This window comes from Felis catus, chromosome A3 (genome assembly GCF_018350175.1).
Source record: "Felis catus isolate Fca126 chromosome A3, F.catus_Fca126_mat1.0, whole genome shotgun sequence".
In the NCBI taxonomy this organism is placed as follows: domain Eukaryota; kingdom Metazoa; phylum Chordata; class Mammalia; order Carnivora; family Felidae; genus Felis; species Felis catus.
In genome coordinates this window covers 84840473-84867647 of record NC_058370.1, presented here as the reverse complement: position 1 = coordinate 84867647, position 27175 = coordinate 84840473, and the positions used below count along the sequence as shown (strand labels likewise).

The 27175-nt window shown below is 40.5% G+C and overlaps 1 protein-coding gene across 9 annotated transcripts in view; it reads left to right on the top strand.

The window, feature by feature from the left end:
• Window positions 1-27175, top strand: part of LOC111556217 (E3 ubiquitin-protein ligase RNF113A-like) — a 509945-nt gene that overhangs the window by 473137 nt on the left and 9633 nt on the right. For 4 of the 9 annotated variants that reach the window (XM_045054297.1, XM_045054296.1, XM_045054299.1 and 1 more), the window contains one exon: window positions 16831-16882. The exons of 1 other annotated variant lie outside the window; for it this stretch is intronic. The gene's annotated coding sequence lies outside the window, so the exon portion shown is untranslated. Of the gene's footprint in view, window positions 1-13937; window positions 14050-15060; window positions 15138-16830; window positions 16883-27175 lie in introns of those variants that run through there. 4 more of the 9 variants (XM_006930148.5, XM_045054301.1, XM_045054302.1 and 1 more) reach the window with 3 other exon arrangements.

The window sequence follows — 27175 nt, the reverse complement described above, 5'->3', positions numbered from 1 at the left end:
CAATCTCTCAATATCTGTACATTTATTAATTATATACACAAATAAGTTATATATAAGATAGATACAAAAAATTAGCATTTTAAAAGATGAGATTAACTATGAAAGTTTTAATACCACCTTCTCCCTACCAGTAGATAATCGTATGAACATTCTTTGGTGTCTGCAAACAGTTGGGAGACACCAGGCTAACAATTGATTTTTGATCTGAGTTTTCTAGAATTGATTATACAGTGACACTTCAGGGATTGTACAGACGATCCTTTATTTACTTATTTGTTTCTTTGTTTCTTTATTTTTAAAGTTTTTTTTTCATGTTTACATATTTTGAGAGAGAGATAGCAAGAGAGAGTGTGTAAGTGGGGGAGAGGCAAAGAGAGAGAGGGAGAGAGAGAATCCTGAGCAGACTCTGTGCACAGAGTCCCACGTGGGGCTCTATCTCATGAACTGTGAGATCATGACGTGAGCTGAAATCAAAGAGTCAGATGCTCAACCAACTAAGCCACCCAGGTGACCCAGACAACTTAATTTAAATATTATGCCTTTTGAGCTGGCAGCAGTCTTTTTTTTTTTTTTTATTTATCTATCTAGAGAGAGAGAGTGAGCATGAGAGGGGAGGGGCAAGGAGAGAGGGAGTGAGAGAATCCCAAGCAGGCTGTGCACTGTCAGCACAGAGCCAGATGCGGGGCTCGATTTCACAAACAATGGAATCATGACCTGAGCCAAGATCAAGAGTTGGGACACTTAACCAACTGAGCCACCCAAGTGCCCCAAGACAGCAGCAGTCTTTTCTAGCCCCCAATTAATAATTTTTTGAAGCAACTCCACTGATCTAATTGATGGACTTTATAATAAATAAATAAGTGTGGTTAGATTAGATGAGAGTAGGTTTTTACAATATATTTTTGAAAACAGGCTCTGCTGTTCAGAATATTTCAAATCCACTTCTCTGTTTACTGAATTTATTACATTCCATTCAACTAGCTATCACTACAAAAATATCTGATGGGCTTTTTGCCTGAAACTGGGTTTGCCTCTTGGTGGGTGGGTGTCGAGCCAAAAGACACAACCAAGCCAAAGAATAGGAAAAGGAAGGGTTTTACTTCCAGCATGTAAAGGAGAACACCGGGGATATTTCCCAAAACGATGTCTCCTTGAACAACAAAACTGGGGAAGTTTTAAGCTAAGGGTTCATATATATTCATGAACGGGCTTGCACAATAGGGAATTCAGCATGGAATTGAGGCAAAAATCTGCTAAAGGTCCTGGTCGAAGTCACCAGGGCTTGCAAGGGTCAATATCATCACTTCTCTGGCATTAGTTGGTTTGGTATCTGAGTGCTCAAAGGGGTTGAGATCCTACAGAGGTAACTCAAGAATGTGCTTTGAGAAAATAGTGCTGGTCAGGCATAGATCACAGAATGGCTGGGGGCCTAAAGTAACTTTTCTATGTCGTGAAAGCTGTGCCTTATCTTTCTTTTTCTGAGACCCCTAATTCTTTTTGTTTATAGGCTCAGCCATTGGCTAATAGCCAATAATTAACTTTAGTATTCCTCCAGAGATATGTGAACTTTAGACAATATTTCTTGAGGATTTTTAGGAATAACTATAGAAATCTCTAGAAGGGTGGGGTCAGATCAGTAGGAGAGAGATTTTTGAGACAATACCAAGACCTCACTTCCTGATCCTTCTGGGGCACCTACCTATTTATTGGTGAATTGGGCCAGCTTGAGGATACTTTGCAGGCCACCTCTTCTCAGTGAGATGAGTTCAAATCCTTGCTTAGTACGTGCAGGAGAGATGGGTCAGTGTCTGAAGCCCTGAACTCAGGGTATAATCCCTGTTCTGCCACTTGTAAGCATTATGTATGAGGGCAAGTCGCTTCTGGACCTCAGTCTCAGCAGCAGGAAACTCTCTTTGACAATGTCACCTTGAGCTCCTCTGTAGTTCTAGGGTTTGTTCTTTTGTTACCACAGAGTTGTTGCATGCTAGGGTCTGGCGGCAGAGTTGGAACCCGAGTTATAACTCATGTTGTATACGCCCATGTGGGGGTTGTGCTGACTGACTCCACTTTAAACTTGGGTTTAATCTTACAAACAATTTCCTTTTTATTCAACGAATCCCTGATGCACGTGTGTCTCTACATAGGAATTTTTAAAGCCTTTCCCACGGGCAAGTTCTGGTCTGCCTGCCTAGCCCTGAATTAAATTAATAATTACCCATATATAATGATCTGTATATTAATCATAATGAATCATAAGATTGAAAAAAAATCCTTGAGAGGACTTGTATTTTCCTATGGATACTCTTGGTTCTGCATACAAGAGTCTCTGTGTCAAGTATGTGCTGTCTTCAGCTTCAGCTAAATACCCTCCCCCTCCTTCAAAGGTAGCACTTAGATGCCATAACCTTCATAAAACCTGCCAGGATTTACCTGATGACACCCAGTGTCTCCCCATGCATCATACCTCTTGAGCACAACCTTTTATCCCTCGGGTATCATTAATTTTAAACATTGCTGCTTTTCCCCTAATATCACGTGCCTTTGCTTTTTGGTGTAGATTTGCCCTCTTAACACATTCTCTCCCCTCTTACTTCTCCCAGACAAACAGGTATCTAGTGTCCCCCTAGTTTTAAAATATGAATTCCTTCTTGGGAATATTATTAAGGACATACTTAATGTATTTTTAAAAATGCATCGACGTGGTGTGTTTTTCCTTATAAATTGATAGTGCATTGCACTGAAGCCCCCTTTGGTGTTCTGCCTCTAAAAAGTCCCCCGTTGTGCCAAAATCTATCTACCTGATCCCCTCGGAACCATTGAGCATCGGACTACAACCCATTCTTAACCCCAAACTAGGAAATCCAAGGCTCTCTCCTGTACATAGGTCATTTGATGTGAGGTGAGGTTGGAGTGTAACTCCCACTAAGTGGGTATTTCGAAGATAAATAACAAAAGGGATTACTGAGGTAATTGATGCAGCTCCAAGACTTGGCTAGAGAGGCCCTGAAGGAAAGCTGAGGACTGCCAGAGCTCCCTAAGATGATAATTAACTTAGGAATTGCAAGCTGTTGGAAGGACCTGCCTGAGGCCCTTCCTCTTTTGTACTCAAAGAAGGGAAACCTGAGGAATGCTTCTGGAAGCTGGGGCAGGCATAATTCTCCTCTAGAACCTTCAAAGATCAAGCTGCTGCAAGACAGAGATTTCAGTTCTTTTCATTTATTCATCTCCAGAATTGGGCAGCCAGTGATGGCAACTGCGCCTTGTTATTCATTGTAGTCAAAGCAGGTACTTATTGTTTTAAGTGAACTCTACAGAAAAGTACAGGAAGACCGGCAAATCATGGTCTTTTTTCATCTGCTTTAAGCAACAGCATAGTGTAGACTAGTGTAGAACTGAGGCAGAAATTGCAGGGCCCGATGGGGACCAAATTTAAGATCGGCTGCCATTTATTGAGTATCTACTATGTGCCAGGACTGTGAAAGCCCTCTAAGATATAATCATTCTGCAGTGAGACGGGGGCTATAATACCCTCTGAGAGTTGTTCTAAGGATGAAGGGACTTATTTCACACAGTATTTATCATCTTATCTTCCCTCATGATTGGCAGCAATTACTTTGCCCTTGTTTCATCCTCACAAAAAACTAGTGAGGTTAACAGGTGTCCAACTCAGGATATCATTTGTCTCCTCAACTTCAACTCAAGGCCTCATGCACAGAAAATAATACTAGTGCTACTGAATTCATAACACATCGTAATTTGCGTAATGCATTCATATATGCTGTCTTCTTTAATAATCAAATCCTACTTTTGAAATAAGAATTAGTCTCTCCATTTTAGAGATGAATATTTGAGATGGAGAGCCCTCAAATGATTTATTTGTTCAAGGTCACATGATGAAGATGGACCTCAAACCCATCAAGACTCACTGGTGTCTTTAGATGGAAAAGGCAGTGTCCTTAAGGTTATCCATGTAATGGCACTAAATTAGCCTCCTGCTCCGAACTCAAAATACCATTCCCCTCACCTGACATGGCCCTGCAATCCTGCCCACTAAGGTTTCCCATTTGAGCTACGGCAGTGAGTTTCCAAACGGTCCTTGTAAAATAGGCAAACATTTCCCAGAGAGGGGTGGCATAATGAGCCAGTACATCTCAAACGTTTCCATGTAGTGGAGTCACATATCACGTGTATGTGACTGTATTAGGTTCCGTGGCTATTGCAACAAATAACTGCAAACCTGGTAGCTTGCAACATGAATTTGTTATCTCACAGTTCTGGAGGCCAGAAATTAGAAACCAGTATGAGTGAACTGAAATCAAAGCGCCAGCAGGGCCCTGTTTCCTCTGTGGTTGCAGGGAGAGTCTGTTCCTTCCCTCTTCCAACTTCTGGTGGCTGCCAGCATTCCTGGGCTGTGGGCCTAGCCGCGTAATCCAGAGAAAGCTCCTCCTCTCAAGATCCTTAATCACATCTGTTGCCTGTTAAAAAACAAAATTCAACCAAGTGAATTTGAAGGTCTAATTGGCTTTGTTAAGCGATTCACGAATCAGGCAGTATCCCATCTAGCAAGTAGGGATGCTCCAAGGAGTTGTACAAAATGGAAGGTTTTTTTATAGGTAGAAGGGTGGGCGAGGAAATTGTTAGCAAAAGAAAAGAAAGGATTGTTCTCGTTCTCAGTACCTAGATGCCCATTCTAAGGCTGGGCCCTTCTCACTTCAGATGGCCCCGCTTAGTGCCTAGTTCCTGAGAGTGAACAGTAAATATTATAGGTTATAAGAAGTTCTCTCCCAAATGCCTGTGTCTACCTACCAACCTCCCCCATTTCTCTATTTCCAGAACTCTTTTCTCCCCATCCTTCAAGGCCTAACTATAATTCTTAATCATGAAGCCATTCCTGATCTCGATTGATGAAAATAATCTCTTCCACCTTTTTCATAGCATCTTATGTGACTCTTTTATGTGACTGTTGGATGGCATCTATAACTTTTAAAGAAAATATTTAGTTATTCTGAGAGAAAGAGAGTGCACATGGAGGAGGGGCAGAGAGAGAGGGAGACAAAGAATTCCCACCAGCTCTGCACTGTCAGTGCAGAGCCCAACACAGGACTCGATCTCATGAACTGTAAGATCGTAACTTGAGCTGAATTTGAGAGCCAGATGCTTAACCAACTGAGCCACCCAGGTGCCCCAACATCTATGACTCTCTAGCTTGCATCGTAGTAACTTACGTGTAATTTGTCTCTCTTCCTAAATTCTGAGCTCTCTGAGGTCGAACCAGTCTCTCACCAGGACCACCATGATAGCCTTCTAAGCTTTACCTTCACCCCTCCTCACCTGCAGTCACACAATCACAGTGAGCTCTGTAAAATTAAAATCAGATTATATTATTCCCCTGATAAAAGATTCTGATAGCTTCCTGTCACACTCAGAATAAAATCCAAATTCCTTCCTATGGCTTGCAAGACCCTGCAACAATTGCAAATTCTCCCCAAACCTTCAACCAGCCAATGCTACCTTCAGTTACTCTCCCCCAAGTGCCCTGCCTATGTTGAATTAGAAGGCACCCTGTCCTGGTAGACCATTATCAAAGGCACCCTTGCCCTGGGCTCTTGCAGCCTGTGCCAGAGCACACACCTTCCTAGGCAGGTACAGCCCAAGCTGAATCCTATCCCCAGTTGGGCCCTGTCTACTGAACACCTCTCTGCGGGCCATGACCTGAATTTTTCTAGTGTAAATAAATCCCTTGCTGTGATTCTAAAGATGGAATATACACAAGTAGAAAAGCAACTGTAATCATGTGTGAAGGAGGAAGTTTATAAGGATGTTCATTACAGCATTATTTGGAATGGTAAAAATCTTCAAATGAACTAACCACCTAAACAGTTATTAGTAAAAAAAAATACTGAATTATGTTAAGTCCAACTGCAGAAAACTAAGCAAATGTTAAAGAGTAATAAGACACTTACTGTCTAGGGCTGGAGGACTAGGGGGAAATGAGCGTGACTGCTGATGGTTATAGGGTTTCCTGAGGGTGGGGAACTTGTCATGATGGTTGCATAATTCTGCACATACAAAAGAGCAGTCAATTGTATGCTGTAAATGGCTGAATTGCATTATATTTGAATTATATCTCAATAACGCTGTTAAAAAGAATATGATAGAGCTGTGTGATAACCCTGCAATTACTTTTTATTTTAAATAAAAACGAGTTATAGGACAATTTAAATATAGGGTATATTTTCAGCTTTAGAAAACAGGGTATGTAACTATACGCACATATGCAAATACATTAATGCATACACACGCACGTGCAGATTGATTAAAAGAGAGGATGGGGTGAAAATGCCGCCCTGGATGGTAAACTCTGGGTAGTTGGATTGGTGGAGAGATTGAAAGGGGATTTCATTTTTTATTCCTAACCAATTAGGGATATGTCAGCTGCAAGTTCTTGAATACCTGACAAACTGAAAACAAACAGAGGTTAGTTTTCTCCTCCTAACAAGAAGGCTGGAGATCCATCGCTGCCTGACTTGATGTAGGGACTGGCATCTCTGAGATGGCCTTGGCTTTCTCTTATGCCTGTGATGTGATGGCTGCTGAGTCACTTGATATCAAAGTCAAAAGTTCTTAGATTCTCCGGGTCCCTGACACATTTTTCCTTTTGCCTTATCACCAGAATGATGTCATACGGTCACTTCTAGTTGCCAGGGAAACTGAGAAAGTATTTTCTTCTTCCAGTATCAATAGTGGAAGGCATGGAGAGAGATGGGGGTAGGAATAAATGCTGGGTCGGCCAACCAGAAGTATCTACCCCAGTGTGCTCTAAGTATACCACAACAGGTATCCTTTGCATCTTTTCCAGAAGCCTTCATTTTTTTTTTTTTGGTAGCTAAAATAACAGTAGTAATAATAAACTAAATCCCACCACCCAAAGGTAGGCATTATTACTATCTTGATGTCTATCTTTTCAAATTTCTCTTTATTTCTCTCTCTATGTATAATATCTGTATATCTGTGAATATGTATATATATGCAGAGGTATATATGTAATTTTATATAAATAGTATTATACTCTACTTATTATTTCCTAACCTTTTTCACTCAAAAAAAAATCATGAGATCTAATGTCAATGCATATGGATAAGAGACAGCATCCTTTTCATTGTTACATTACTATTTTATCATTTTTACTGAACCAGTTCCCTGCTAACAAACATTCATGTTGTTTCAGATTCTTCCCTGTTGTAAACAATACCTCCGCAAACATCTCTGTCTGTTTGGGCAACATAGTACTAGTGTCTGTCTCCCTGGGATATAGCGACATTATTATTGAAACTTAAAAAAGCACATCTAACCATTGATATGAGATGCTTTAAGCGATCATAAATAAAATCAGGATTTCTCCTTTGTTCTCTCTTCCTCACAATAATAAAGAACATTTGAAGGAGAGTATGCTAAAATATTTAAAAATATCAAAAACATTTCAAAAAATACCTTAAATATTGCCTGTAAGGGAAAAACTGAAACCATGAACTCACTTCTTTAGTTGTTTTAAAAAGGAGAATTTTCATGTTATTTATACTACAAAGGAGAGATGACATTAAGGTTTGACACAAATTGACAAAAGCCAGATGATGCAAACTGAACACTATCCCTCTACCCAAATTCAAGCTTTTTAAAGCCAAGATGGTTTTAACAGAAGAACTATGCTCCAGTCAATTAAATTATATCTTTAAAAGATAGAGTGGTGACTCCATAGGACCGTCAAAACCATATCTAGCATTACATTCTTCCATGGCAAAGACTCAAAACATTTTTATGAACACACTAAAGGAGGATAATGGAAGAGACCTTGCCTAGTTAATGGCTAGGGAGAGTAAGAAGATTCTGGCAAATCTGACCCACAGAACAATCCTGCAGCTGCAAAGGCAGATAAAAAGGAGACATAAAACAACTTTGCAAATAATCTGCCCAGACGTGTCTGCATTTTCCTGTTCACAAATACCCTAGAAGTGAGCAGAAGTAGGAGAGAATAGACTGCCTGTAAAGAATCTGTCTATAGGCACATACCAACTACCATTAAGAGGAACACACACCATTTGTTCTCCAAGTGAGTCATTCTGAATGAGTCATTCATTATTTGAATTTGCTTTTCTCCAATGCTATTGTCTATTGACCAATCTTTGCTAGTTGCCTTCTTAAATCTATATTATTTGTAAGGGACCTACCCAGATTTATAATAGGTTCCTCTTCAAAAGCTTCACCACCTTCCATTGCTTTTGTTCTTAACCCCTACTGACCCCACCTCCACTCCCCACCACTACGTGCACTCAGAATTGAAAACCACAAGACCCTCTCTAGGATCCTGCCAAGATGGCAGATTTAAGAGTAGTAGAAGAGCTCAATTATCAGACATGATAAAACCAGTTGTTAATTAACTAATCCAAAGTTAGTTCAAGTGGTGAATGATTTGAAATAATATTATACTTAAACATTTTATCTTAATGCACATTTACTTCACGTGTGTGCTGATGCAAGAGGGAGGCCACTTCCTTCTGTCTGGATTCTCTTTGGAGTCCCAAGTCTTCTTTCTTATATACATATCCAGAATGCATTTCTACATTCTGGTTTCTCTGAGGAAAATTAATGATACTTGCAAAGCAATTTGACAGCCAAAAAGCTGTCCAGCTTTTTGGTTCATTTATAGTTGTCTTACGCACTCCTATTTCAACAGCCTACTTTTTTAAAAGTTCACCTATTTCAAGCCTTTCTAAAGCACTCAACTTAATTTTTCATTGGTATAACCCTTTCTACCTTCATATTTTGTCTGATATTGTAATATGATGTTAAATGACATAATTATATCAACAAGTACAACGACATAAACAGGTTTGGAAACAAACTTCAGATGAGACTGGTTCTTGGTCAACATTCAGCTCCACGGTGAGGAGCCATTAGCATTCATTCTGCAGTGAGTTTTGTGCAGTAAGTAGAGAGCAGTGGCTAATAGGGTAGATCTAACCTGACAAAGCAGTTAAATCGGGACTGGTTAAGAGTTACTGCACATCTATCAAGCTATAAATTTTAGAGTCTGAACAATTTCTGATAACTGGCGAGAAACCCAGGACTTAGCTGCTTGCTACAAACTCACTATGTGACCATAGACAGGGGTGATATTAAAAAAATGTTCAAGGGGCACCTGGGTGGCTCGGTTGGTTGAGTGTCTGACATCCACTCTGGTCGTGATCTCATGGTTCACGGGTTCGAGCCCCATGTCGGGCCTGGTGCTGACCGCTTGGAGCCTGGAGCCTGTCTCAGATTCTGTGTCTCCCTCTCTCGCTGCCTCTCTCCCACTCCTACTCTGTCTCTCTCAAAAATAAATAAACATTTAAAAATAAACAAAAATGTTCAAGAATCATTGGCCAGGATAGCCTGCACACTGTCCAATTAGAATTCATAATAAACATAAACAACCTGTAAGAATATGTGTGTTCTAGCTGGAGATTAGCCCTGACCATAGATAAGCTGGCATGTTGGGCATTCTTCACTTGTAAATGAGGGAAGTTGGTCAAGCAAAGCTCTATTGTTCCTTCTGACTCTGAAATTCTTCCATTGAGCTATATGCAGCTCTAATTAATTTCCTCCTATGGGATTCATCAGTTCTCTGATTCAATTGTTTCTTCTTTCTTTGGATAGGTGCTGTCTCAGAATTGTCACTGAGACAGACTCTCATGCGCAATAACAAAAAGACAATAGCAAGGGAGGCATGGATGATAAGATAGACATTAACCATAAATACAGAGCATATAGTATGTACTTTATATGTGCTACATTAAAAAAAAACACATTTACCTTCACATACTCACATCCTCCTTCCTGATTCTCCAGGAATCTGTCTTCTGCATGTTTCATTTTGTTTTTAACCTGGGGATGACGCTTGTTTTTATGCCATGCTTAGTTTACACAGATTGGAACATGTTTTCCACATGCAGGCTTCTTGTTTGCCAACAAGCCCAGCTGTTGGGGGGCACTGAAGATCACCCAATTACAGAAAACAATCTTGAATACCTTTTCATGTCTCCCTCTCCTACCCTAGAGGATCTTTTCCAACAATTGCAATTCTAAGGGCTTCTTCCATTTACAGGAAACATTTACTCCTTTATTGTTCCCCCCGCCCCCCGCCCCTTTCCAACTTATCCTAAAAGAGTTTATCATTGAGCAGGTAGGGGGCCCTTTTCAATTGCCTCTGACTTACAGACCAAGGAGGGGGGGGCAGGTCCATCTGATTAGACTTTGATTCTGCACTCCTTCTACAGGAAGACAGGACACAACAGATTTGAACACTCGCTTGGGGAAAACGGCGCGCACGCGCACCCGCGCGCGCACACACACACACACACACACACACACACACACCAAAAAAATCTCCAAACTACTTTACAGCATTGGTTCAGGCTCCCGTATGCCAGGTCCCAGCCCATAATAAATTTTATTGCAATGTTATAAACTCCTGAAAAGAGGAACTTGGAATAGAAGTGCTGACACGAGCTGCCAGACCCGCGGCACTACATTCTTGTGGGTTCTGTCCTGACATCAGCGCACATCTAGGGCAAAACCCAAAATACTAAAATACCCAAATAATGTTTTGCCTTTCAGATAGATTCCTTTTCTCTCAAATTAATTTTAGTAAAATAAAAAACTAGGTGGTCTTATCAAAGAGAAATGGGCACTCTTGCAAACAACACATGACTTCGTGTGGAGTCATGGCTTAGAGCTCAAAGAGTTTTTCAGCCTAAGTTAAATTCATCTTGCAAATAAAGTGCCTTTTTTGAGGGGGGGAGGGGTGGGTGATTATTCATGTAAATGACAGCTTTATGTACTATAATTACAGTCATTAATGAAGGCACAATTACTTTATCATACATTACCAGGATCAAAGAAGGTCTCTTAAGAATCAGTTGTCAGTATATAGAGTCAATACAGAAATTAGACCAAATACGAACTGGAAAATTGTGCTTAAATAATGCCCCAGAGGTTAAAGAAACAATGAGTTGAAGTTGCAGAGTGAGAAAATTAAAAAGACACACTAGAGGTCACTGTTGCTACTTGAGCTGAGGTTGTATCCTATCTATTTATCTATCTCTCTGTCTATCTATCTATCTATCTATCTGTCTATCTGTCTATCCATTTTTGGTAGCCTGTGTGCATACTGGAAAATCTCGAGAAAGATCAACTACCTTAATTAAATTTTAAAAACTCTATCATGGTATTTTTCCCTCTCTGTTGTATGTTGGATATTTAAGATAGAATTTGAAAAGAAATCTGAATTTTAAGGATTTCTTTCATGATCATATCAAATAATTCATCCCTGATGAAAAACCTTACCCCCATTTTGTGGATTTTGAAAATCGCCTTCAAACTATTCCTTCACTTGGATCCAAAAGTAAAAGTAATTGAAGAATTCTGTTTGGTATTCCTCTCCCTAATAGAAGGAAATGATTCCAACTCTTAACATTGTGCAAAAATGTAAGATTGTTAAATATGGACAATATGTTGAGTCCCATTTTTCAAACTCTATAGAGAAAGAGTCTCTTAAGTATGGCAGGTTTGTGGAAAATCTTGGAAACAGGTCATGGGAATTGTTAGTAAAATATTCCAATTCTACATACATAAAAGGAAATTATTTTAGAAAAACAACCAATGTCTCAGGTGGGCCATTGCAAACATAATGAGTCTAACAGAAAGAATTCCCTTTTTTGCAGCCTTCAGGAGACTCGGGTCCTGTCTTTTCCCACTGAGTATGTACTCAGTAAGTACATACTGTTGCTAGAGAAAAGGAGCCCATCCATTCCAGAGACCCAAAGCCCAGCTTCTGAGTGTCTTAACAGAGAAGTTAAAAGCTGAATGGTGTATTCCAATAAGAGTATCATACCACTGCCAAAGTTGGGATTCAGTATTCTTCCTCTTAGAGTATTGGTCTTAGATACTGGTAATAGGAACATCAACAAAGGTATATGGCTATATTCAACTCTAGGCCTTGAAACATTTTCAGAAAGACGGGTCACCCTAACTCCCCTGCTTTCTGGTCTTTGCACATGAAACACATCTCCTCCCATTTGATAACACAAGGCCTATACCCAGAAAGAAAAAAAGGAGGACGAGGGAGAAAAGTGTGAAGTTTCCTTTTCTAAACCCCTACTTTGCTCTGCATTGCGTTATTTGCTTTGTCCATGTAGCTCAGTCCTGGGAGTAATTAAGGTTCAAAGGCCTGAGTAATAACTCCTTAGTAACTAACTGAGTGCTTGCTACAAGTTTCATGGGTGTGGGTAAAATAGATTCGGAATTTAATTTGAAAATTTTAAGAAAGGATTCTGTATATTTAATTGTATTTTCCAGGGGGTGGGAACTAGTGGGAGGCTCAGAACCTCGGTGTGAATGAGATGGAAGTGTCTGGCCCATGTGAGAGTGCAGCATATGGGGGAAGGCCATGTGCCCTAGATGCAGGGCTTCCTCCACAGCCCAGCTGGGGTGAACTAGGGCAAATTCTTGACCTTTCTAAGCCTAATTTTTCACTTGTGAAATGGAGATCATAATTTCTGTCTCTGCAGGCAGAATTACATAAATTAATGGTTGTAAAGTGCCAGGCCTAGGGCTTGGCACGGGTAAGCACTCAGTAAATGTCAGTTGTCATCGTTGTCATAGGGGAAGTTCACTGGACTCCTTTGCACCTATCAAAGAGACACAGAAGCTATGTTTACATCCATAAGCAGGTTTGAAACAACAACAACAGCATAAACAAATAACAGTTGAATTCAACAGCTTGTTGTTTGGGAGAAAAAAACAAACAAACAAGTTTTAATTAACAGTTGTGTCTTTGTTTTTCCGAACAGTTTTGTGTATACAGATTCAAATGTGGACTTTAAGGAAAACAGAACACTTTACTACCATTACAGAACTATTACCATAATTTCTTTGGTTAAGAAAATTACGTACATTTTGTTAACCAAAAGAAAAAAAGACATTAAATGTGTCTGTGTTTTGCACAGTGTAACTATTTTTTTGAAAATGCTCTATAATCTGCAGGCTGGAGGGTGGACTGGGGTTCATTGAAGTCAGCCACATGTAACAGCAGCCCCAGACTTCTCACAAGGTTGAAAGCCACTGCCCTCACTGGTTCTGGTTGCAATTATAATATGCAATACATTTTGTTTTAAATGGAAGCTTTTATAATGAAATTTGGAAGCCCACGTCATTTCCCTTTGCTTACTACAAAAAGAGAATTTGAGGGCAGACAATAAAGGAAATGGCAGGGAACTATTATGTGACCTTGGGCAAATCGCTCAGTGGTTAGGCCTGTACACACACACACACACACACACGCACGCACACACACCCTTAGTGTTTAAATTCTTTTGCAGAGCTATGTCAAGCAAAAAGTGGAATGGAGATTTAGCAATTCTATGGTTATTGTGAATCAGGGATATTTGATCAACTTGAATGAATAATTGTTACCAAATTTTCTCATTAACCAAGAAATTGCTAAATCTTGTGTTTTAAGAAGTACTGCCCGGGGTAGGGGAAATGAAGGGTTTTCTTCTTCACTTGGGCGTACAGCTGAGAATTTAGTCTGTAGTTTTGTCCACTGGTCTCCCTGGAGTGGAAGTCCCGGAATTTCCTTTCAGGCTAGATTCAAACATTTTCAAAACCGTTATTCTCAGTTAACACCCTGGAACATCACTTCTGAGGTGACTTTATTTAATTAAACAGGGCTTGGGCAGAAATACAGCAAGATGTTTACCACTTACACGAAAAAAAAAATCCAGGATCCTGTCCCCAAACTCCCAAATGGATAAATAAATCCCGCACTCCCAGCTCGCACTCAGACTCCGCTCCGCCTGACCGCAGGCAGTTGCTGACTGCAAGAAGGAGTTGGGCGCTGGGGGAGCTGTTGCACGTACGTAGCACGTAGCACGTAGACGTAGCACGGAAGGCGGAGCGGAGGAACCATGGAGTGGTCCCATCTGAGCTCGTAGTGGGTGTGACTGCCTTCAGGTACTGGTTTCCCCCTGGGCTGATGCAATGTTGCCTCATTAGGGACTCTAAACGCCAGTTTGACTTTGAGTATAAATAGAAGGTCACAGCTCTAGGGGTAGCTCTGCGGAAGAAGGAGACAGCAAATAGGAGACAGCAGGAGGGGCTTTTCCAGGGAGATCTTTAGTGTGGGCCTCGGGCTGAAGGACAGAGAGCAGGCACGCCAGAAGGGACGCTGGGGTTGACACCCACCGTCTCCTTTCGCCCCGCTCATTAATTTAGCCCGTGCCTTTCAGCCGCCTGATGCGGTGAAAAAAGACCTCCTGCCACGGCGAGATGTCTGCTTTGCACAGAGGCCTGGATTCTGCCCTTTCCTCCTCAGGAGTTCAAACGAGTCACTTTTCTCACACCGTAGAACTTTTGGGTGCAGCAAGGCAAACGCGTTCAGATGTTTTCGTGTTTTGGGACGTTATGGGAGGTAGGAGGAATTGAGTTCCCGGACCTCAGGTGCAATGCACAGGTCCACGGCAAAGTCTTTCCACCCCAGGATCCGTGGCCAGACCTTCCTTGTCCATGCTTCTCAAAGTTCAGGCCACAGATATTGTTAACAGGATCATCCCAGAGCCCCGTTTTTAAAGGTACGGCACACTGGGCCTTACCCAGGATTCACTGAATCAGCGTCTCCGGGCATGGATCCCAGGAATCTGCATTTTAGCCACCTTCCTGGTTTTTGTTTGTTTTTTCCTTTGCACGTTATTATGTGAGAAATAGGGCCAGCTGCCACCAGCTTTTAGTCTTAATAAGGGCTAAGCTCTTAGCTTAGTGTGGACCCTCTCTCAGTGGCTTATGGATTGAGCACTCCTGGGTTCCACTCATATTAAAGGACATTAGGAGAGGGTAGTTTATCTCATGATTTACTCGACAGGCATGATTCTGAGGGAGTGGGGCGAAGAGTGTTAGAGGTATCAAGAAATTTTTAATCAATTGAGTGAGACAGAGACAACATCTGTACCTTGGCCACCTCTCCCGTAGTGTGTGGGTTTAGTCACTTCTGCTCATCACACATCTGATTAGAAACACAGCCACAACCAGCGAAGCAGTATTACAAGGTAGGTTGTTGTCAGCTTGTTGTTTTTCTTTAAGCCACCCTGTATATTCTGAATTACTGCTTTGAAAGAATCATTTTTAAGTGGTAAGTTAGATGTTTTCACTGCCATTGTTCTTGTGATTACTAGAAACCCAGGACTTTCCACTCTAACTAAGATTGTTTAAAATCCTTACATAAGAAGCAGGTGGACTCTATCGTTATGTATGCGGAAGGGCACAAAGGAAGATACATAAAATTTTAAATACCCAAATTGCCCACTTTATGCCATATACCGCTTGTACCATGTATAAAAATATATATGTATATATATAATAGGAAAGAATAAAAATTTAAAATAAGTATATATCCAGGTTAAGGAAAAAGCATACTGCACAAAAATGTCTTTGTATAAATGCTGAATAAGATAGGGTAAGGGGATATTTATAGTTCTGCAGACGACTTAATATTTACTGCACCAGGAATTCATCCATCCTTCCAACTGGCTTGAGAGGCGTTTGAAACCAATAAAGCATATTTGTGTCCAAGCAGGGAGTGGAGTCCAGGCCCCACATAGCAGACCTGAGATGTGCTGGCCCAGGGAGCTTAAGTGATGTCAAATGTAAACCACTTTTCAAAAGCATGTTATCAGGTCCACACCAGACTATCCATTTTGATAATCTCATTCCATTTTTCATTTTATTGTTGAAAGGAGAAATAGATTAATGAGAGTCCAAATCCCCCTAGAAAGAAAACCTTCCTTATAAGGCATGTCTGAAGAGAGATTTGGAAAAATTACTTACTCTGCCTTTGTTTTGCCAAGTAAAGTAACATTTAGACCATTTATATTTGAAAAATTCTTAACCCAGGTCAGCGTGGCCTACTAGATTGTATCTAGAGGGAAAGAAATGAAGAACAACTAGAGATGATGATGATGATTTGTTTAGGTCAGTTCCAAATCTTCCAGACCTTGGTTCGCCAGGGTTGATTGACCGCTTGCCAGTTTTCAGTTTGTGTGTATGATGGACATATGGGGACAAACCCCATGATCCATTTCAGATACAACAAGAAAAAAATTGGCCCCAAATTGCATTTGCAAATGGTGTACCACATGAAAGAAACATTTGTCTGAAGAGAATTTTAAATGTTCAGCTCTTGGATATACAGATATATTCCTTCAGGTATCTCAGAACACTACAAGAAAGCTTGCCAGAGGATGATAATCAGAATCATAGCAGGGCATAAACAGAAGAGAACAGAAGGAGACTTAGAAATCATCTTATCACATTGGTGACATCGTTTTACAGATGAGTGACCAGAGCCTATAAGGGTGGTCCCCGTGATTGCAAAAAACTTGCTTCCATTAGTCTTTCAGGGCAATGAGTCAAATGATACTGTGGTAGCTCCAGGAAAAAATGTCAAGGTTTGGAAATTCTTTAGCCACTCAGAGTTGGAACAAGAGCCCCGCTTTCCAGACTCCCAGGCCAGAAGGCTGCACTTGAAAGGATAGGAGGCTTTTGTTTTTTTTAAAGAATTCCATTTTGTCAACCAACTAGAAGACAATTTTGCTTAGATGCTCAGTGGAGGTGTAGTAAAGTATTGTTTCTGACCAAATGTTCCTGTCCTCAATGAGGTTATAGTAAACAGTATTCCTGCCCTAAACAAATTTATTAGCCAGGGTCATTTTTAACTTTACCACCTCATTCTGATTTTCACAGCTGCTTCTCAGAGGCGCTGGCACTGCCATTGATAATCCAAGCTTTCAGCAAGGTAAGCTCCCATTTGGCTAATAACATTTCATTTGGTTGACAACAGGCTAATAACTAGATCTTGCCACACACACACACACACAAGCCATCGCAATGCCAGGCTCCTGTCAATTGAATTAGGAACCATTGGTATAGACAGATAATCAAGGTCACAGGAATTCAGAAGAAAGAGACGTTATTGTCTTTGGAAAAGAGACTAACTAGACGAGATGTGGCTCCGTTATTTACCATAAATAATTAGGGTTCAGTCCCTTTGGGTAAAGAGCCGCACCGTACTTGATGGATCGTGTTCTATTCATCTTACTACCAGTGTTCTTTTTAGGCATTTTTGATGTCTGCATTTAGAGCCATTGGGTCTGTTGCCTCCCTTCTCGTGGGACATGGGGAGAACGGCTGATACTTTATTTGTTCCCGACAGCTAAAAAAACACATAAAGCCAGCAGAAACAGCGAACATGGTCTCTAGCCTTCCAGCTTCAGACCCCCGTCTTGGGTTGCATCGAAGCACACCACAGAAGCAGTCCTGGCCAAGCACACCACTTGAAACAAGCTGGGGAAGCCCCTGCTGGGCCAGGAAGGGATGCCGGTCATGAGGCTGAAATCTGGCCCAAAGGGGAGGCAGAACCTTGGATGGCTCTGCCAGGAAGGGACTGTGTGTGCTCTCACTGGGGTGAGAGCTCTGCCCTGCGGTTTGGTGAGTTGAGGTGTTGTGCACCTAAGGCCCTCCCAGTAAGCTGCCTCCCAGCAAATGCAAAACCGCACTGTGGCATACACACCCCGGCAGAAGGAAATTAATTAAGACCCTGTGCTGACATTCCCTTCTGAGCTCACGCCACCCTCCAGCTAGGGCCACACATCACTCTGTGAGAGAGCAGACACAGCTGTGGGAGCTGTCTAGACCTGCTGTGATTAAGAAGGGCTCTGCTGCCTTAATGTCGAGTGTGTTTTCTTATGTCAGTATTGTCTCCTAGTTTTAGCATGACTGAATTGTCAAAGGTTTTTGGGTGGGTGTTTTTTCCCCCCTTTTTTTGGCCTTGCCTGTGAAATGACACAGTCTTCTCTTTTCCTGGTTTCCATTATATTCCATTGTATGGCCATGCACAGAGTAACATTTTTTTTTTTAAAGTTTGTGTGTTTTCCATCTTATACCATGCAGTAACTACAATGCATAAACATGTGTTTAGGCACTTTGGAAAACATTTTGAAAATTAAAATGCCTCATGTCAGTCATAGGCATGCAGTACCAAAGTGTGTATGTAGCTGATCATGTGGATTATGTATTCAGAGGAAAACATCTTTATAGTTATTGTGCGTGTTCCATAGCCCCTTTTCATAGTGAACCATCTCTGCGTTAAAATAGCATTTTTATTTTGTCAAGACACTAAAAGCAATTGGAGGCCAGTGTTGATCTACCGCTTGCCAATTTTCAGTTTTTAAATCAAAGCTCCTTTGGACTTAGTAGGTGTGAGCTCTGTAAATATCCATAGTCATTCTATTTGCATTTTACATGCATTCAAAATAACTCTCCCTTAAAAAAAAGAAAATGACTGAAGGAACATTTGCTCTAAGTTGAAAAACATTCCACCTCAGAACAGTCTCTTGTAGGCTGAATGATAGTCCCTTTGATATAATGGTTCTTAATGAAAATTGTGAGGGATTTTTCTGCTCTAAAAGCCTCAAGGGAGTTGGGCGGGAAGGGCACAGGTCAGCAGTAAGAACAACACCCCTCCCAAGAGGCAATGACATTTGTTCTCCCGTCCTCAAAGTTTGTTCCTTAATTATTTTAGATATTGTCTCCTTATTGTTTTGAATGCTCTCCCTAAGAGGAAAAGTCCCTTTCGCACAATGCACACAATATCCAATGTTGCTAAAGGACAAGGACCAGCCTTTGGGACTGAGCCACTTAAGACTGAAAATCTCCAAGCTTATATTTCTTTGTCATTGTCAACATTATTTTTCAAAATTTGAAAATATGAACACCAATTAATTGACCAAGATTCCAGCTATTTAATTAAAACTTGATGAGTTACAGAATTTGTGGGGATGGTAAACAAGTATTGCTTGGGTTGTGTTGTCAAAGGCATCCAGGAAGAATTCCATGCAAGGCATGAATCTTAATAGGTACTTCATTTGCCCAAGCTGGATTTTATTTTCATACAATTTTATTTATCACATACAGTTGTTTAGATGAATCCTTGAGTAAATATAAAACCATGTGAACTCTGTTTACACCACATCTTGTACCTAAAGGCCCTGACAATGAATAAAGACTCAAAGATGAATGAAATGACCCCACTTTCAAAGATGTACTGTCTAGTAGGGGAAATAGAGAACAAAGAAATATCTTACAGTGTAATACATATAAAATCTCATTTGTGTCTATACAAAAATAGCCTAGAGAAGGGAGTAACTGATTTTTTTTTTTCTGGAGAATTCAATGAAAAGGTAAACCTAAGCAGGATCATAAAATGTAAATAGTTGATTGTTTCCTTTGCTGTACAAAAGCTTTTTATCTTGATGAGCTCCCAGTAGTTCATTTTTGCTTTTATTTCCCTTGCCTTTGGAGATGTGTTGAGTAAGAAGTTGCTGCAGCTGAGGTCAAAGAGGTGGTTCCTCTAGGATTTTGATGGTTTCCTGTCTCACATTTAGGTCTTTCATCCATTTTGAGTTTATTTTTGTATATGGTGTAAGAAAGGGGTCTAGTTTCATTCTTCTGCATGTTGCTATCTAGTTCTCTCAGCACCATTTGCTAAAGAGACTCTTTTTTCCATTGGATACTCTTTCCTGTTTTGTCAAAGATTAGTTGGCCATACATTTATGGGTCCAATTCTGGGTTCTCTATTCTATTCCTTTGGTGTATGTGTCCTCCCTTGATGATAACGGTTGTGACTAATGAATGGATAAAGAAGATGTGGTGTATATATGTATGTATGTACATATGTACATACATACATATACATACACACAATGGAATACTACTTGGCAATGGAAAAGAATGAAATCTTGCCATTTGCAACAATGTGGATGGAACTGAAGGGTATTATGCTAAGTGAAATAAGTCAGAGAAAGACATATATGTTTTCTCTCATATGTGGAATTTGAGAAACTTAGCAGAAGACTATGGGGGAAGGGAAGGGAAAAAGTAGTTACAAACAGAGAGGGAGACAAACCATAAGAGAACAAACTGAGGATTGATGGACAGGGCAGAGAGGAGGGAAAAATGGGTGGTGGGTATTGAGGAGGGCACTTGTTGGGATGAACGCTGGGTGTTGTATGTAAGTGATGAATCATGGGAATCTACGCCCGAAGCCAAGAGCACACTGTATACACTGTGTGTCAGCTAACTTGACAATAAATTGCATTTTTTTAAATAATAAAAATAAAATAAAATGTAAATAGTAGTGTGCTAAGGACACAGGAGGAAGATGGCTTATATACCAGGAATAATATTTAGAAGAACATGGAAGAATGAAACCAGAGAAAGAGAGATTGAGAGAGAGACCATTGCAAGCAGTTCATTGTTACAGAACATGAGTGGGAAGGCATCGGGGGTGAGGCTGACCATGCTTTCAGGGCCTAAATCACGGAGAGTCTTCTACGCAGTACTAAGAAAGTTGGCTTCTAGTCTGTGGCACTAATGAACCATGGCTGAGGTTTAGGCTTTAAGAAAGATATCTCCAGTGGTACTTTGGAGACTGGATTATGAATTTGAAGGGAGAGAAACAAGGATGAGTAAGGCTATTTGGGAGGCCATTATATAGTCCAAACAAAGGATGTAGGGCTTAACTAGAAAAGTAGAGACAGGAGAAAATAGAAATGACAACTATTAAAAAGGGGGGTTGGTAGGTTGAATTTGGAGAGTCAGAGAAGGGAATGAGCCATGATGACTTTTGATCCTTAGCAAAGAAGCCCAGTGCAGCATTTAAGGAAGGGTGGTATGCACAGATGCAGGTATTAAGGGTAGTCTTAAAATTGTTTTCCGTTACTCCTCACTAGCAGTGGCAATTTTGTCAACTAGTATTCGGATTCTGCCTGCATCTTCTGTATTCCGGGGATAGGGAAGTGGCAACGTCTATAATCCATGACTGCACTTAGCAGATGCCTGGAAAAAAACCTGGTAACTCCCTAGGAGGCCCTATGAGAACAGCCCAGAAATTACAGTCAACAGAGTTGAGCCAGAGCTTGCCCTGGCCAAAACAACCAGTTAGAATAGGGGAAATTCAGTAAATCATTCAGTTATGTGGCCTATGTAATATGGCCCCCTACTAACTCCAAACCTACAAGAAAGATACACATACACATATAGAGATGTACACAAATACATCAGAATAATCTGAAGATTATTTTAACAAATTATTGTATATTTTGACTGTCAATGCCATGTTCATGGAAACTAAAATGATCTTAATATAGGAGGAACCCACTTATCTCAAAAGCAAGCATTTGTTTCGGATATATTCTGAAATTCTAGCATTTGTTAGGGGAGAATTTTCTACTGGATATTTTTCTAATTTCTGCCCTTTCTCTGTCTGCTCTTGTCCCAGGGATCTTAGCCTTTTGCAGTGCAATTATTCTCTGAAAATAATGAGTGTATCTAGCTGTGCCCTGGGCACAGTGTTGTATTTTACATGGTTACATCATTTATTCCTCCCAACAACCTACAGGTTGAAATTGTTATTACCCCAATTTTCAGATAAAGAAACAAAAGCAGAGCGGTTAAATGACTTGCCCAAGATTACATAGCTAGCAAATGTATAGACACTTCAATCCCAAGATGTTTGACAGCTTGTCCAAGTGGTCTTAGCCACTTTCCATGTCTGGTTCACTTGGATTTACAGATGAAGCAGGTTTTCTTGTGTACAAGACCAAAACTCAACCCCATCAGTCATTATTATCAATCATTTTTGTCATTTCATAACCTCAGAGTTTAAATCTGTAGTCCTGTGATCCCCTACCAACCCAGGAAAACCTAAAACAATGAAATTGCACTTGCCTGGTCTGCTGACTTTACACCAAGATCCAGCTAAACTGCATGAACTGTCAAGGCTAAAACTAGGACTTCTATCTTAGCTAACACCTGCCTCTCTCTCTCTCTCTCTGTTGAAATATATTATAATTAGCTGCTCTTCCTGGGAGAGACTGTAAAACTGAATGCAATTAAACAAAAAGAGAGATAGCAGATTTTATAGCAAAAAAAAAGTAATTTGGAAAGCCAACTAGATGGATGCATATTCAAAAGTAGCAATTTCGCAGGCAAGGCAAACCTCCCTTATTTTGCAATAATGTACTGTGTACTGACTGGCAACCACTGTAGCCTTTTGCACATGCTTGGGACTCTATCCTTGTCCACTGGTACTCACAAAATGGGTTTGGTTGAATTAGGACATTTAATAGAACAGCCATTATCTGGCTGTGGTTTCACGTTAGTCAAGGACCACAACAAGCAGGTGACATGTGGCATACAGCCCATGATCCTCACTAGCCAAACGGCCCAGTGAGTGCAAAGTGTGTGTTACAGATACTCAGACAGGCTCCTGTGCTATAACTAAAGGTGTGCAGTGTGGGACCAGTTGCCTCGTTTCTCTCAGTCAGTTCTCCGGCTGTGAAATGACCATGCTGATGCCTGCCCTACTTCCCTCAGGAGAACATGGTGAGATTCAGAAAGGGCTACAAACAAATTGTCTGTTTTATTCAAGTTTGGCTAATGAAAAGCCTATAATACAGCTCTTTGTAGAAATGTATTCATTTGTCGCTGAACAGATACTAGTCCCTGAGCACAGTTCTAGGGGAAGACCCAGTTACTTACCATTAATTAAAATGACTCATCACTTTCCTAAAACTGCATGTGGGAACTGTCAGTCCAAAAGGTAGATCATGAAATAACCCATGGCCCAGTCACTAAAAGCTGAAAAGATTTAAAAGTGCCTCAGAAAAGTTCACAACTTAGTTGGAGAAAAAAAATTAGTCAAGGCAGATGTGTAGTGCAGGTTTGTAGCTGGGGAGAGGCGGACTTAGGGAGAAGAAACGCAGAAAAAAATTAAAGCTAAATGTTAGCCTCATCCTAGAACATACCAGCCTGGAGATACTCTGGGTTTTATTGAACAGTTGCAAGGTAGCTTTAATTTAGCACTATATTTTGAAAGGTTTGCTATACCAGTGCTCTTTCCAACATTGCTTGTGTGTTTTTGGCTATGCCTAGAGGCCTGCTGTGGACTGATGGATGTCCAGGTGTGGAAAAGGATGCTAGCCATTTGTTTGCACTATGGATTTATTTCTTTGCACTGTCTTTGCTCCTCCTAATTAAAATAGTAAACATTATTGTACTCAAAGCTTAAATAGCCCCCTGGACATGAGAGTGTTATGAATTAATAATTAGAAGTAAACTCCTTTAATACGCCTCTTCCTCATATCAAATCTTTCAAATGCAAAGCCAATTTGCAATAAATATCAGAGAAATGTAAAAGGCAACCTGATATTGAACATGAAACCAAACTCTCACAAAAAGCAACATAACAAGCAGGAAAAAAGGAATTTTGAAAATTATCTTCCAAAAAAAAAAAAAAAAGAAAAAATTATTTTCCTAAAGAATTCTGAATCCCCAGTGCTCTATTTTCCCAGGTTAAAAAGAAGTCAGACTATTGTAGGCGTTCTGAACTAGGTTACTGAGTAGCCGTCTGTAGCAGGCCAGCCCCTGGATGTCGTGCCCCTGTTAATGAAATCTGGATGTGCACTCGTAAACGGACCTGGTGAACGGTAGATGTCAGCCATTGGGTGATGGGCAATCATCAATCATCCATTGTCAGTTACTTCTGTCCCAGTGAGTAAGCCTTTATTTAAAGCATAAAGTAAGAATGTTGCCAGACCACAGGAACAAGCCCTGAGCTGTTTGCAGGTGCTGCTATTCACAGCTGCCAATTAAACCCCTGACATTTCCATCTTGGCCATGAGGCACAGCATATGCTTTTGACATACCAGTTTTTTAAAACAATATCATCTATCTCAGATTATCAATACATATGTCTTATTCTTTTCCCATGCTTACAACATTAGGCTTTTAAAAATATCTTGTTTTAGAAGTAGAGGAAGGAGAAACAGAAAAACTCTAGTGAACTGAATTATTAAGATGTACACATAGCATTTTCTTGTAACTGGGGAAGTGACCAGCATTTTAGATGTGGAAAGTCATCTGTGATGCCTAAATATACATGGCAGAGACTTCTTTGAAGATTTCAACTTTTGGTAATCTTGTCCCTACCTTTCTTTCTGAAAATTTTTCTTATTCTCTGGTAACCAGATGCTACGTACTCATCTCATGTAATTCAGTGCTGTTAGAACTAGGTATTAAATTTTTGATTATATGACTACATTCCAGTTCTTTTCATTGGGATTCAAACATAAGTACGCCTTGTGTTGGAAGAATTTCGTGAAATTTGCCAGACTTTTTATTTGGTCTCGATTGTAGGTCCATGAAAGGGTGTACTCCTATGCAGAGTTTACATGATGCCTTTACTTCCACATATTTCCAGGTTGGAGTATAAAAGCATGCCACCACTCTTGAAGGATTATAGATATTATGGACATTTCATCTATAAATACCATGAATAGGAAAAAGAGAGAGAGAAAGCTCTACATACACCTTTTGGGAATATTTCCCATTTTTAACTGATTTACCCATTTTTCTAGCTCTTGGTAAGGGATGAACTTTGGTTACAAACAGAAATTTGAAGTAAATTATTCTTGCTGATCAGTGTTTAGAAAATGGGGCACCTGGGTGGCTCAGTCAGTTTTGCATCCAACTCTTGATTTTAGCTCAGGTCATGATCTCACAATCCGTGGGACTGAGCCCCATGTTGGGCTCTGTGCTGACGGCGTGGAGCCTGCTTGGGATTCTTTCTCTCCCCCCCTCTCTCTCTGCCCCATTCCCGCTCACACTCTTGTGTGCTCTCTGTTTCTCTCAAATAAATAAACTTAAAAAAAAATGAAGATAGGTTCTGTGTGGTTTTATGTTGTTTCACAAGAATTAGGTCAAAATCAGCTGTGATTGGAAGTGTAAGTCTTTGTTTTTCTAGGTCCAGCAACAGACTTTCTGATCTGAGACTGCCTCGGCCTTTCTCCCCATCCCCTGTTCATCTGGCAGAGCTATACACTTACTTCCACGTTCTGTGGAATCCCCGATTCCCACTGATTTCAGGGACTTCTGTTGGGGAAAGCAAATCTGACAAAGCCAGGGTCTCTCTGTCTTATTTTGTTTTATCATGGTAGAAATTTGACGTTATTTTCTCACTTCTCAGCAGGGGGAAAGTTGCTATACTCTTTGAGGGTGGCTCAGCCGATTTCCATTGTAAAAAGAAGAGAAAATTTGTTACTGCTGTTTGTGTAATGAAGGACTCAGTAATGAGAGCGATGATGGCAGCAGTAATGCTAATAATAACAGTAATGGCAGCTACCATTACAGATGGCAGCTTTGTATGGTGGTTGAGAGCACGGATTCTGTAGGTAGACTGTAGATCCTGGCTCTGCCACGTACTAACTCTGTGATCCTTAGTAGATTGCTTAACACTTCCGTGCTTCAGCTGCTTCCTCTGTAAAATGGGGGTAGTAATAGAAGCTACCTCATTGGTGCATTGAATGCTTGGAGTAGTACCTGGCATGTACTACAAGAAGTACCACTAGAGCATTAAAGAAATGAGTATGCCTAGAACAGAGACTATATCATTATTCCTGTTTTTCATGGAGGCAGACTGAGGCCATGTGAGGCTTCCAAGCCAGCAATTCACCACATTTTAACCTGGGTTGGTGTGGCTTCAAGACCAGTGTTCTTTCTGCCGGTCTTCCAGGCTTTCTATTGTAGGCGTCATTTCACAACTTACACCATTGATCAGAAAGGGGTTGAAGAAAAGAGACAGTGTTTGAAACTTGGAAAATGCAGGCACTCCAGAGTATCAGAGCAACAGAAATCATCTAAACACAGGGGACAGTAAACATTTTCCCAAAGCCAGAAGGTCAGGTAGCCACCACACATAATGCTCCTGAATGAATGAACTCATTCATTTATTCAACAGTTATGCGTGTCCCCCACCTTTCTGCACAAGGGGCAGCAACCTCACGTGTAGCCACTTAATGAGTAAGAGGATGTGTTTTATGTGATTTTGTCAAAGAAAGAGGCCCACGATAACTTTAGGAAATGATACTAATGAGAAGATGCCAGTATTTTTTCTGGCAGTTGAATCCAGTTTGGTAAATTCTGAGGCTCTGTCTTCTCCCCTTCCTCAATGTCTCGAGGCAGAGCAAGCTGGCCACAGAACGAGGCAAGGGCTGTCTGTCCCAGGGCTGGGTCTCATCAGTACATTTGTGTCTCTTGTGGTTGTCTTTATCCAGCCTAACTGGTATTGTTTTTGGCACTCTTAACATTATGATGTTATGTTTCAAATGTTTCCAAAACTGAAACACACAAGGTCTTTCATTTCCTTTCTGCCTACTAAGATTATTTCAGCTCCACACATGCAAAGCAGAGTATTATGCAAGAAATTAATCATATCAGAGCAAAGTAGCTACTGAAAAATTGCCAAACACCATAAACATTGGTCAAAATGGAGTCCAACCATTTGCACAGAGAATAATTGAAGCTATGGATTCACTTGGGGTAACTAAGCAACTTTTCATTATGAATTATAAAGCTTTTCAAACATAAAATGATATCTGAGAGGAGTGCATTACCTAAAAGGTTTCGATAAGCAATGAAAGGAGCTTTAAAATATGCAGCAGGGATCAATCATCCAGCTGTATAGCGTTACTTATACTTTGTGGCGTCACCTACATTCCTTGATAAACAATGTCCCATAACCTCCGAGCATTCCCATTATTTTCGTCAGCACCCAGACATAAGAAGTGACAAAAATGTCAGATGATGTTTTATTTACTAATATAAAACAAGTTCTCGTGGAAGTAGACATTCTACGACAATGGAGGTTTATGAAGCACATTTCCCAGCACCAAAAATGATTCACGTTGTCCAAGAAAGATAAAAAGCCTGCTGTTAGTGATGAATTTTAATTGGAATGTTACTCATCATGGGCATGAATTTCTTTCATTTGGGAGATGACATGTCCTGCTTCTGTTGTGGAAGGACAGTTGAGTCTGCCTGAAAAAGAAAAGGCAGCTAAAACACACTTTTGACACCCAAAAGGAAGTTGTCCTGGTGTCACCTGCCGAAACAAGTATTCTCATGTCTTCCAGTCATCGCTTTGCAGGCGATGTTTTTGTCAGTTACATGTAAAATCAAACCCAGCATTCAG